General features: G+C 39.2%; 1 long non-coding RNA gene across 1 annotated transcript; it reads right to left on the bottom strand.

Annotated features, from left to right (window-relative positions):
- Positions 1–900: 900 nt before the first annotated feature.
- Positions 901–4,757, bottom strand: LOC127477126 (uncharacterized). The gene is made up of 4 exons (XR_007906859.1): positions 4,415–4,757; positions 4,215–4,262; positions 3,453–3,566; positions 901–998 (listed from the first exon to the last, which is right to left on the bottom strand). It is a non-coding gene; the product is annotated as an uncharacterized LOC127477126 (long non-coding RNA).
- Between the last annotated feature and the right edge of the window lie 9,531 nt (positions 4,758–14,288).

Raw genomic sequence — 14,288 nt, 5'->3', positions numbered from 1 at the left:
CCCTTTGAGTATCATGCCTAGGCTGGAAGGGATGTATGAGGAAGCTTGTACTGCTGCAACCAGCCTGGTATTCATTCCAGACCAGGTTGTGCTCACTTTGAAGTCAATTGCAATGTTCCATGGATTTAACCAAGGTCCAGATTTGGCTTACTTCTATGAATCCCTCTATTTATCCAGCCTCAGTGACTGGAAGCCCCACACCTTTGACACTGCATTCCTAAACAGAAAACTGGACTAGCTACGGCAGCATATGGAATATTCTTCTGACAAGGGAATCAGTGTATAGAAACCTCACTACCTGTCATTTTCAGACAGTCAGGGAATGAGGCATTTGCTTAATCTATTTTATTTTTGAAAATTTTTCCACAGAAATGATAATGTCCTAGCCCACAGTTTTTGGGAGCTTTGGCTGGAGCAAATCCCTCTCCCTGCAAAACTTGCTATGGGCAGCATAAAGCCCACTTCTGCTCATCTTCAGCAGCATTACATCTGATACTCCCACAGAGACATTCACAGAATAGTTGCTGCCAAAAAGGGACAAGCAACACCCTCTCCTTTCCACCCTTCACTCCACTTTTTTTGACCCTTATTAGATCAGGTTAACTGTATCATGGTTTCCTACCAGCAGTGTAGGTCTAGGAGCCTTACTGTTTCTGACTAGGACTGTCCTCTATATCTTTGTAGCACATTTAATCTCAAAAGTACATTAGAACAATTTACTGGTGAAGTAAATATTAAGTCACAACTGGACTGACTACTTCTCCAGAGCAGGATGTAACTGCAGGTATTTTCCTTAAGAGTTTACAAGAGGAAAAGTGCAGAAACATAACATGCAGTATAACATACGGTGTTACGTGTATTTGTTATATGTATATTGTATACATACCTTTTAAGACTGGTTTTCAATCAGTTCAGTTTAGGAATCCTAAACCCAGCCTGGAAGTGGAACCACTCCAGCACAGAGTTCCTAAGGTAACTGTGGCAGCCATGCTGTGCAGCTAATACAGAGAGGAAAACAAGGATATTTTCGCCAGTTAAAGTTACAAGAAGCCTACCAGCAAGTTTTAATATACTTTTAATTTTTTTCAGCCTTTTGGGGTTTAATATTTAAACAACAGAACAACCAAACCTCACGTGCCGTGCAATTGAACAGAGGCTTATTTTTACTCATATTAAAAACTGTCACTCTGTATTAGGATTTCAAATCAAATGCATGCAGACAGTGATGCCACAATCAGGATAAGACAGCAGAGATGAGGCCTAGAACCCTTGGTGTTGGGATAGGTGAGAGCTGGCATGTCATCTCAAGCCCAAGCATAGTCATACTGACATTGTGCTGCTATTGACTCTGTACCAATTCAAACAGAGAAGCCTTTGTGGGAGAACCCACAAAAATCACAGCAGCATTTCCTGCAAACACTGCATTTTCCTAGTCCCCCTTCCAAACTTTAGCTCCAACCTTGTACATTTCCAAGTGGATTTGTGCCATAACAGGACACAAACCAGAACCAAGTGATGGAAAATAGTACAATAACCACCATCAACACTCCCGATTTCACAGGCACTGTCTTCCTTTTTTCCGTATTTATTTTGCAGCATTTCATTTCCATTGCTAAAACATTCCACTGGTAAAAACTCAAAAAAAAATCCAAAACCCCAACAAAAAATGACCTGAGTGTTTACGCACTAAAAGCAAGAAGAAAATACAAAAGAAAAAATAAAATAAAATTTGCAAGTATTATAACACTGTCTTTCAGGCAGCCAAGGAATGTTGAGTACCAGCCAGGCTGTGGTGTATTTTGGGGAGTTCTAGCCTGGAATCTGAATGGTCCAGATTACCCCACAGGCTTCCTGCATGAACTTGATCAGGTTCGGATGCTCTGAAGATACATGTCCATACAGCCTACATTCATTTTGAGCCCTAAGGAACTGATAGGCATCATTTGTCAACTCCCTCTTATGAGAAAGGGAGTCCTCTCACAGTCATTCTGGATTGTAGTTCACTTCTTTACAGTCCTGTTAGGGGATGGAGATTTTGGAGAGACAGTCGCCCAAATACTTCTACTCTGCTTTAGTGACAAAAGTATTTATTTCCCTTCCTTGGTTTTTTACTACTCCTGAGCATTCTGTAGGTTTTATATTTACTGGTTTTTGCACATGGTTTCTAACTCCTGCAGCTTGCAACTCTTCAATGCACGTTTTCCCTTCTTCATAACTGTTAAATCAGATCCCTGCAAGACAATATCATGTGCTTGTATTTTTCTCCCCTGCTTGTTGCTCCACAAGTTCTTTGTACCCGCTGGTGTATTAGGCTTGCTGATATTTAGATAGCAGCATTACCCTCATTTCGTGTTACACTCCTGAGAAAATTCTACTGCTTAAAATCCATTGCTTGGAGGCAAGCTTAGCTGAACTGACTTCTGCAGTCCAACTTCACTTCCCTGGTGCATTGGTGTTGCAATGGGAGACTGCAATGCTTAATGTCTCTGCATTGCCACTAGTCTGGAATAAAGGTGATAGAACTTGTGATGGACTGTGTAGACTACATTATCAAAGGGCATCTACCTTAGGCCTGTGTAGGTCTTCAGCATACAAGATTTTTGCTGAAATAATTTTCTTGCATGTATCTTGTGTTTCCCCCAAAACAATCATGCTGTTAGCTTTGATCTCTGAGTCTGTCAATCTGAGCACCTTCCATTATTACTAAAGGCATTCACATTAAGATAAGAGCAAATTTTGCTTTCCAGGGTGTGCAAGTTATGGAGTGTTGAGCATGCATTTGTATGTAAAAATTACCCTTCACATGCAGCAGAATATAGCCTTGAAATAAACATTTTCATCAAGGAGCAGCAGATGGAAGTGCTTTAGTTTCCATTTTGTATTAAAGAAACTTGTCATTAAACTCTTAACAGTATTACAATTGGACAGCTCTGTGTTTTACTGCTTGCTGGGCATAACCCAGCTTACTTTGGTGGGCTGACACTTCGCCACACACACTCAGAGAAGTCACTAGTTCAGCCCTTTAGAAGTCAGATTTTCTACCATTTGTTTAGATTTTCTGCTTTGGGTTGTATCTTGTGTAAAACTGAATTTTGAACTCCAATTAACATTTAATTCTAAGTAGTAGAGTTAGCCAACAGGAAAAGGAACTCACAGAAACAGACTGAGCTGGCCCTGGTGCACACACTCCACCTACACCTGTGGAGTTCAAGCTCCCAATATGGGGAAATAGATAAATATTTGCTTGCATTTTTAAGTACTTCTGAACGCAATTCACTCGGGTGACTGGGAACCCCATCTGAATGGGTTCTAGATGAGCCATTTATCCTTATGTGTCAATTGTGGCAGTTTGTAATAACATTCTGAACTGTTTGCTTCATCATTGTAAATGACTTTCCAGCCCCACAAAGTTTCTGGGTGGAGCTTTATATGACGTAAACGCACATACCTACCTTTTTTTTTTATCCTCCATCTCCAGGAAGTAGAGAGCAAAGCAGCTTGGGCAGTCCAACACTCAGCAGAATCAAAGAGTTTCCAAACCAGGTCAATAGCTGAGCAGATGATTTCTCTTGGGCAGAAGAAGAGCAGGGTTCTCTGATAAATTCACAGAAGCTAAAGAGATTTATCCAACCATATATTGTATTTCAACAGCATGTTTCAAAATTTGCATTTTCAATTGAAGGATATTTGGTTTGCAGCAGAATTTCTGCAAAAATGTAAGCGAAATTTAAATGAAGACAGTTTTTCTAGCACTTCCCATATTCTATTATAGTCTGCAAAAGGCAGCAGGGTTGTTCTGAGCTGGCAGCAGGTAACTCCAGTGATTACAACATCTACAGTTTAGATGTTGTATTAGATTAGATTAATTCTGTTTACTACTGGTCTTCCATTATTTTCAATGGCAAATTATTGCACTGCTTTTCCTGTAACTTAAGCAGGACCCATTTCTTTGGTATTTTCCATACTGCAAATGCAGATAAAAGTATTAAAGAACGACTTTCATTATGACTTGTATGTAAACTGAGAAAATGCGAGCTGTTACAAGTACATATATCTACAATATCAGAGATTTCACAATCCTTGTGTTTACAGACACCATCTCTCCCTATTTCTAGAGGTTTAGAAGAAAAAGACTATCCCAAAAACACGAACAAATTATTAACAATAGTGCCAATGTTTTGTGCAGTCACACAAGTGACATTTTGTCCTCTTACCTGACCCCGATTTCCATGTCTCAGATGAACTATTGAGAGAAGTCATCACTGTAGGGTTAACCAAAAGGTGTTATTAAACGATGATTTAATGATGACTAAACAATAATGAAAAGGTAGTCAAACACTCTGCTAGTTACTACACTTCTAATAATTAAGCTAGCTTTGTATGCAGTATGCTTTAGATCTAACACATCACTTACCTTGTTGTAGATATCAGATGCCAGGTAAGGGATCGCTTGGCCTCAAGGAGCAACCTTGAAAAGCATTCCTGCTCATGGGGAGATCACCACTGTGCAGCCCATGCAGGAGAGCTCAACAGGCTCTGGGGGCTGCAGATATTTGTGGTGCAAAGTGACTGGTCTGTAGTCAAACTCCTCCCTGATGTATGTCCGGGTGTGCAGCTGTAGCAGTTTTAGTTTTGTTCGGTCCCAGTTCAGGCTGGTCCTGCTGACTCCTGACCTAAATTCTTTAGGTTCCCGAGAAGATACAGCTTAGCATAATTTCTCAAGGTTTGCACAGCAGGGCTGGCTTCAGCCAAGCCTCTTTGTTGGTGATGCCAACAAATGATGTACCATTAACTCAGAGCAGTGCCCATCACACCATACAGTTTGGGAAACAATTTTGGAAAACAAATACCTCAATTCTTATATCCCATTGCTTCCGAGGTAATTGTTCAATACTCCTGTCTTAAAGCAATGTTTCTATTATTACCTCCTCCTTATTTTCTTATCACTTTGCATTTCTGATAAAAGAAGGTGGGATTTGGAGTCACTTACAAAGCTCCATTTAGCCTTCATTCTGGTTTTGACACCTTTTAGGTCCTCCTTTCAGGGGTCATGCATCCACAGCTGTTCACCTTTCCTGTGCTATTTACTAGAACTGAACCCTCTCCCCTATCTTCTGTTCTTCTTTCCTCACCTTGAACTGTCAGAATACACCATATTGAACTATCCTTCTTTTCACTTATCTACTATATACCCCTCTTTCATATTTGTGTGGTGATTCTTTAGGAAAAGGTGTGCCTGTAGCCTATTCATGTATTAACTATGTCAAAACAATCATGGAGCTGAAAATATGACTACTCAGTGAACATCAAGATCTGGGTGACTTTAGCCTGTCCATTCTTCAGATATCCTTCCCTAAAACTGGAGATAAATATCATAAATCTATCCTCAATGTGAGAATAAAACCCAAGAGGACCACATAAAGATAAACATTCTACATGTGCAACACTTGTATGTAACTATTAGTCAAAATTGAAAGGCTTAATAAAAATTCTCAAGACTACCAAAACACAGTACAAACTGTAGTTAAAGGTGTAACTTGTCAGAGCTTCTGATCATTGAATCTGACGCCTGTGGGGGTCATCTGTGCACAGCAAGCTCTGAGGGGCTCCTTCACCTCATTAATGATACGGGTCAGCACCTCCTCAAACTCTGCCTCCAGCTGCACAGCGTCCTGCTGTGGTGGAACAGTTCTGTGGGGCATAACTCTTGGAACATAATAAGCTAGGTCTCATATATAGAAGGAGCATAATCTTCCCATGACTCAGCCCTGACTCACCAGGAGCCTTTCCCACATTTAGGGAAAACCCTGTCATTCAAGCCATCTTTGGCACAGATGACCTTTTAACCAAGATTGCTTAAAATGTTCTGCAACCATTAAGAAAAGCAAGCATCTGAGATGTCCAGATCCTGAAAGAGCTGGATGACACAGTATTTGACTGAAACTGAATAAAACCCGTTTTATGTTCTTGGTATTGACAGCAGAGGCAGCATTTGTGTAAAAGGAAGAAGATAAATTCAGAGTTTTTCCAACAAACACTGCCTCCTCAGCTGTTACCTTGAACCAGCACATACTTCACTTGCCTTCAAACTGCAGGGAGCGAGAGTCTCCTGGTGGCGTTGGAGTGCACAGCTGTGCAGCCTTGGGTGGCCCTGCTGCACCACACAGGTCCTTCCTACAGCTGCAACCAGCACCCCAACTGTGTCCTTTCACTGAGGCTCTGTGTGTGGAGCCAGGGAAACGTGAAAAACACAGGCTCAGGTGCAATAGTAATTCACCCTTGCCGAGGAATTCTCTTTCCTTCTCTCTCCAACTCAGCCAGTCCCAGGTGACTACAACTGGCCTCAAACACTTTTTTGTTTGTTTTGCACCCCTCACCCTTTACTTTAAGCCCTGCAAACCTCCTTTGATTGAAGTTTTAAGGGAGGGAGCCTCACTGTATCCTGAACTAGAGACTTACATTTTCATATTTAGAAGCAATATGAAAAAAAGAAATAGATGTTTTCTACAAAGCAGCTGCCACGAGCAGAGCCTGTTATCCAAGGTGGCTCAAAGCACAAAGGAATGATGGCTCGGTGCTAACATTTAAGATTCAGAACTTTGGTCTATTTTAATACATTTCATGATGAGTCAGAGCCCTCTCCTAGAACTAAGGAAAGGCATTTTTTCTTTTCTTTACATAGTTGTGCTATTTCACCTCAGAAATACTTAACACTGACAGATATGAGCCACTGACATTCCTGCTTCCTTCGATTTTGATTTGCTTCTACAGCAGGGAATGAAAAAATGTGTCAAGAGAAAATTCTGAATATGACACTCAGATGTAAATAGACCAGAATTATGCAGTGTCAAAGTTTGCAGTTCAGTTTTGGCTGGTTGCTTTTGTTTGTTTGATCACAACAGCATTAATGGAATTGCTGAGATTTCACAAAATTCAAGTATCCTAGGAAGATACATGCACACAATAAGTCTAATTTTGTCTCACAGTTACACATAGATTTCCCAACAGAGGGAGCCCTTTTACTGTCTACCAAAATTTCATCGAAGTGAATATTCACAGAGGTTTCAAATAATGACAGTGTCCCTGCTGTGCAGCTATCATCCCACGAATTGCAAAAATGAAAAAGGTTTGCAAAATAAAGTCACCTCAGGGTATTTAGCAGATCAAAATGTGGGGTAATATCAGATATCTAATGACTAGAAATGCACTGGAGGATTCAAGTGGCCGTTTGTGTTATTACAGCAATTATATCTAGGGGTACAGCGATGAAACATCTATGAGAGTAATTACTTTAAAATACATTAAGAAGAATTATGCCAGAAAAACATATAGTTCCCCTATGTCTGCAAATCATTGTTTAACTATAACACTCCTTTGAGTTCTTTCCTGTTGTTGCAGCCATCGATTGCCAAACAGAAACTATTCAGGCTGTAGTTTGGAGGGAAAAAAATAATTAAAAAAAAAATCTTTCTTTTACATTGTCATTTCATTAAAGTATCATGTAATTTTTATCACAATTGAACTAACTTGTATACAGTAAGACCTTCAGAACTTCACTTGCTCTTTCATCACAGCATAAACCAAACTTTCTTGTGAAATATGAAAATGTTAATTTAGTATTTTGGAGCCACTGTTTGGATTGTTACTGTTTCTGCTTCTTACCCTCTACATATAGTGGCCAGTTCCCTTTTGACTTCATGAGAGCATTTCAACAGCTGATTTGGTGATGACATGAATCCTGTTCCAGATTAGTTTGGACTCAGCATCTTAGTGTACTTAAGGAAGAAAAAAAAGACAGAAATAGCATTTATTCTGACTACACCAAAGTAAACACTTTACAACTACAGTATATTGCCTAGGCTAGCAGAGTTTTGTGAAATATGAAGAAACCAAACCAAGAACTGAGGAGTGATCCCGTTTACTTGCCTAGAGATATGATGATTACTAGCAGTGTCATAAGGACAAAAACATGAGGTTACATTCATGTCTGTGGGACAGTAGCTCCTCCCTTCACACAGAAATTTACATTTTTATGGTAGTTAAGACTGAAATGCTCATGAAACAATTCCGAAACCTCTGGGGTTTTTTTCAGCTTGATGTATCCCAGTGAGCCTTTAAAAAAAATAAAAATACAAAACTAGTATTACCTTTATCGTCCCATACCCTCCCCTCATGGGGGAAGGGACCTGGGTTTACACTGAAATTCCAGTGGCAGCCCTCTTCCCAACCAATTATCTTCTGAAATTAGTTCAGAATAGGTAAACTAGTGCCAAGGAAACTGCAACAAAATTGAATGTAATTGTTAATGGGAGCCAAATTGAGATTTTTTTTCTTCTTCACTTTCAAATAAGTAAAACTCTTTGTTTTCTACTTTCTCTTAACACTGCAAACAGATCAGCTTTGCAAGTTTTGGACGTCTGGCCATTTTAGATAAACATTCCAACCTTTCAAGTGTTTACAGACTAAACTGCAGAGCTAAATGTTTATGTTGCAGTGAATAACTTCAGCATTGTATTTAACAGAAAAGGCTGCTGAAGTAATATTTTTCAATCAGTAGGTGAAGACACACGCTACTGAAATAACCAAAATTTTAAAGGAAGATATTAATACTAGTCTGTCCATAAATATTTAGCACATTTCTATGTAGTAGGCTTTATAGTTGGAATATATAAAACTTCCACAGTGTACAAGGTTTCTAAGTTTAAATCTATTCCCAGACCCTTTGAAAAGAATTATTATAGCTTTTAGCTTCTATGGAAAGTAGAATGTAGATTTTGGGGTATCAAATTGTATATTCCTCCCCTAATTCGAGTTTAATATGAAATAAATCCTTGGCCTTGTATTTCAAAGAACATGACCTGAGATATTGCTAGGAAAAGGGTTTGGATCCTATTGTTGTACTTGTGCAGGACAAGAGTCCACCCTGACAGGTGCAAAACTACATAGAGCAGAGAGCTGGTCTGGTCCAGAAGAGATAATTTCTGGAGCAAAATATCTGTTTTCAGTCAAATCTTTACTCAGTTTTAAATAATGATATAGCTTTCACCTGCTGAGATTAATTTGAATCATGTCTCTCCTTGGTATTTACATTTTTCTTACTCTTTGGGGACAGCAACAATGTCTAACAGTGTGTAAACCTCAAAGTATGCCATTCACTCCACAATACCACTTTGCTTGCAAAATGAAAACAAGCTGGGGTGCAATATTGCTTCTAAGAAGAAAACCAACATGAAGAGAGCTGCAGAGGGGCATCAGCTTGCAGGCTGTGTTATTCATTGCTCAGCTTGTTGTTGTTATTCATTGCTTTAAACTTTCCACTTTAAAGCAATACAATGCAGATGAGGATATTTCTTAATTGGTGGTTAACTTGTATGTTTCAATTTCACCGAATTTGGTCTGGATGTGTTTTCTGCAAGGTCAGAGGAGTTTGCCCTGGATCGGCTCCTCCAGGGATCATACCATTACACGTTTCCTGTTTTGCACATGACAACACAGTAAGCTTTTTCAGACACAAGCTGTATGTATAAGCCTTCTGAGCTGAGTTACTACTGTACTACTGCAAGAATCAGACAGTACAAAGCCACAGGAAAGAACTCCTGACTGAAACCTTTGCCATCTTTCTATTGAGTCTTTCAGAACTTGAACACAAACAAGTAGAATTCAAAGAGTGACCACCTCAGGATTTTAATTGGGTTTTCAAATCCCTGATTGTAAAGGGATCAAATATAGCATTTAAGTTTTGTCTTTTGGCCATTGTCAATCTTCTCTGTGTCAGAGTAGCTGCATTAGCACTTATCAACTCTGGTAATATGAATTTACCAGAGACTCAGTACAGGCACATCCTTTCCAACAAACCCAGAAGTATTCAGGCAACAGTTCCTGAAACAACTGCTAACAACTGGCATCACTACTCCTTTTCCACAAACTACTTCATCTATGCTTAAATCAGCAGGCTGCTTCTCACTCCAAACAATTTTCTGGAAGTTCCAAGTTATTTAGAGGTTGAACCATGTCCAGTGCTTTATAGTAACTCTGCTGTATTGAAGATAAATATAGTGTTTTAAAAGGAACTAACATCTCCAAGAGTCTTCTGTTAAGATATCATATTGTAAAAGGAATTTTTTAAAGAGATGGCAACAGCAAAAGCATGGAAATTACAAATGGAAGTATAAAGGAAACAACCATCAAGAAACATAGTTTTGGGGTTTTCTTAATCAGTTCAATTGGAGATGCAATGTAGACATCCATCTGAAAGTCCTGATGGTGATCTATGAAACTGAGAATAGGGCTATAATTTTAAGATGGTTTATTTCAGCCAAGTATCACTGAAATTACACCTGAAGACTTGGCACAGATCTCACTTTTTCCAAGACTGTTGGAATCACAGTCCAAACCAGAACAATGCATCCCTCATGCACATTTCTATTGCTGTCTGGCCACAGAGCATTTTTGGAGCATCTCAAAAATAAGAAAGAAATCGTCTGAAATTGTCAGGTTTGTCCTGACATGATCCTGAAATAGTGCTCTTCTCTGTGCGTGAAACAAATATAAAGGAGGACTTCTGACTAATCGACAGAATCCTAGAGTCCTCAAAATTGGGACTGTTACGCATAATTCACAAAACTCTTTCCTATGAGAAAACTCTTGCAGTACGTAGGACAGAACAGCAGGAGGGGATAAAGGCAGCCTTCGTTTTTGGGAGCTTCAGCCATCAGGGAGTCCCAGCCTAGTGGGACTGGGGTAAAGGCTGCTGTCTCCTCCCTCCGTCCCAATGCTTTCTGCGTTATTATTGTCCCAGAGGAAGCTCTGCACTGAAGGAGCCTGGCTTGCCTGTTCGTAAAATCAGGAAAGGAAAGCATTGACAAAGATGAGCCAGAAACAGTGCATCATCCTGCAGGACATTGGTATCTAAACTTAACATTTGGGAAACAAATTCAAAGGAAGAATTTAAGAAAATACATAGAAACATCATAATTTCTTTCTGGTGTTTCTAAGGATCCTGATGACAGAGTATTTCACCAGTAAGCCAGTAGCCTGTTACAGCTTCAAAGATGGACCATCTCACTTCACACACAACGAAAAACAGCTACAGGGAAAAATCTGATGGCTGCTTGAATCCCTCAGTGAGCTCAGTGCAGGCACATCCCTGAGCACTGCAGGGACTGCTTGAATGAAATTCAGTACAGGACTGAAGCCGAATTCTCTGTTCTGACAGCTGCTTGGTGGTGTGCAAGACCCCAGCTAGTGAGCTCAGATCAAGCCTCAACAGGCACATGCTTACCTCTTAAAATAGTACACTCTGGCAATAGGTTGTAAAAAGACAAAGATACACATGCTATAAAAGCTAATTAACATTGCAGCCCATGTCATGGCCTGCCATTGCCCATGATGCACAGTAAAGGAAGGGTTTACTCTCCAGGACTTTGACAGCTCAGCAAGGTGACTTTCCACCCCTGGAGTGGAGAGATTTTTATCTATTTTCCTATAATGAAGTATTTTTAAAGGAGTGACACAGATGCTAGAAATGGGGAAGACATACCATTGCTTCATCTAGTTGTATTCCATGCCTAAACAAGACTGATCTCAACTGTAATTTATGCATGCTCGAGCCAAACTACTGTTTTTTGTGAAAAAATTACTCCACTTTTATCTCTGCAGTCTCTATAATAGAGTTCACCATCAGCAGAGTAGAGAAGTTTCTCTTTCCTGACTACAACCTGATAGTCTGTCTTATACCACTGTTGAATTACTCACTTCACTCACCAATGTTTGTGTACATCAAGTATTTACTGGCATTTACCTTGAATTCTCTGCAGGGAGACTTCAGTTCTTTCAGGGTTTGAAAAAACTACAGTCCCTATTCACGGCTCTACTAATGTACAACATAAAATGCTAATTGGATTCTTAATCCTTGCTCTGCATATATTTTCTAGCCTGTCCATATTATCCAAATATAATAACTGGGTACTGAATAACAATTCAATGAACAGTTTTGTTCACTACCTTCTGCACCTACAAACCCAAGCTTGCATCATGTGTATTTCCTTGCCAGAACATTGAATGAACATATGTGTGCAGTGACATTATTACCACCCTCCTGTATTTTAATTCCTAACTATCTCTCTGTAAAAGAATGACAGCATATAAACTGCATGATCTATGGCAAAGCAATTTTGTTCATTTCTGATTCAAGCATCTTAGTTCTACAGTTGTTTCTCAGCCCATTCTAACATTTACAGTTTCCTATCAATCTGGTACTATCTGAATATTTTACTGTTATTCTGCTCCTATTTTCTTTTACAATAGGCTCATGATATACTTTCAATTCATGTTTTTTGAATCAGTAGTTCATCTATGTACACAAGAGTAAAAAAAACAGAATAAACATTTGTTCAGTGTTATCTCTCACTATGCCTTGCATTTGCAATCTATTGTTTCTAACCCTGAGTTCAACTCTAAATTTATTATACTCTAGGCTTTTAAAATTTGTTTGAAGCTTATCAACTGAAACTCTAAAGTCCTAGTAGTGGAAGCTTAAGAAACCATTTACCTACCATCTGTGTCAAATTACACTCTCACTTCTACCTATATGATCAGAAATAGAAGAACTCAGCAACTTCAAAATCCTTTTTCCAGGATCTGGGGGAAGGGTGGGGGGACTAGTGCAGCCACTTTACTAGCTACAAGTTATTAACAGCACTTACTTACCTTCTTATTGATATATTAGGAGTAAGACATGATTTATTTTTAAAGCAATCTAGTATTCATATTAACTACTAGTGTCTAACAGACTGACATGATCAAATCACACAAAACCTAAGCTGAGTTATGTGGGTAAGAGGACTTGCTTCAGAATATTCCATAAAACAATTCCTGATGTTTTTGAAGAAAGTTTACAGTCAGGAAAGGCCCAGTGAAGTAGGGGAGATCTCCCCTCAAGATAACCCTTTAACAGGCTCTCCCTTGGAAACTGAGTATGCAAAGGGATAGGAATAGAGTGGCAGAGAATGCATGCTTAGAAAAAGAGAAAGTAGCAGCTGCTACTATAATTGTAATGCACTTGTGCTTGCAGGACAGCTTGAAAGTTACAAGGGACTAGCAAGCACTAGTAACTTAAAAAAATAAAACCTCTAATTCAGAGCCTAATACTCTGTGTGTAATTTTAAGCCCTGCTGAACGACTAGCTCAACACAATGAAAGAAGGACAGGCTAAAGAGAAGTCACAGAAGATTTAGGTGGGATTTTGAGCAAGGTTCTAACTCCAGTCCCAAAGTCAAGTGGGCTCTTACTAATCCTGTCCTTAATAAATTATCATTTAAATTGACACAACTACTGATCCTATTACAGGTTAGATACAAAAGCCACTTTATACGTGTAATAATTCCACAAGCACTGAAGAACAGTGCTTCAACAGGATATCTAATGTCTGCAGTTCAAGACTAGGGCACAGCACTTTTGGCAAGAAAAAAAATTAAATAAAAAAATCAGTCCTCAGTGTAATTGCAATAAATTGATAATTAAATGCTTAACATGGTGTGTAATGAAAGGTCAAGGGTAAGGTGAAAGAGATGACTTTCACCTCTGCTACAGTTTAATAGCAGGAAGATTCCTTTGGAACCTACAGATTTATGTAGGCTGTTGGTTGAAAAGGAAACATTGTGTGGATTTCTATGAGGCTTCTGTGAGAGGCAACAAAAGTTGTTCTTTCTGAGAAATGTACCCAGAATGAGAATATCTCCTGCTGGACAGCTTAGACAAAGAGCTGGGACTGCCAATAGCTGAGGAAAGCTGCCAAAGGAGAAAGAAGAAAATTAAGCAACAGAGAAGTGCTAACATTTTATCAACAAAATCTTTAGGGAAGGGAATGGCAGACTTAAAAATGCCAACAGTCACCGTACACAGAACACCCTGAAACAGGAAAGAGCCAGAAATTCCAGCTGGAGAGCACAGTAAAAGATTTTGAACAGGAAATGGGGAGATCACATTACCATCAACATTCAAAATGTTGATTTTTCAGAGAGGGCCCAGATAGACTATAAAACAAACTGTTACAATCCTATAACTCCTTTTAATACTATGAATAGTAAAAAAATGGAACACATGAACTGGAGTTAAGATGCTCCACAGTCTAACCTGCAAGCACCCTTATGGAATAGTGTCTGTAAACAGCAGGAAATAGTCACAGATTCCACTTGGTAAAGCATGATGCACACATATCAGACTACAGACATTTTCAGGTAATGTTTTGCTGCCATTCACCAACATCTGAGCTTTTTTCAATCATTTCC

Source organism: Manacus candei, unplaced genomic scaffold (genome assembly GCF_025592945.1).
Source record: "Manacus candei isolate 608988 ecotype Guabito, Panama unplaced genomic scaffold, ASM2559294v1 h1tg000050l, whole genome shotgun sequence".
Taxonomy (NCBI): Eukaryota; Metazoa; Chordata; class Aves; order Passeriformes; family Pipridae; genus Manacus; species Manacus candei.
This window is presented reverse-complemented; position numbering and strand designations above follow the sequence as displayed.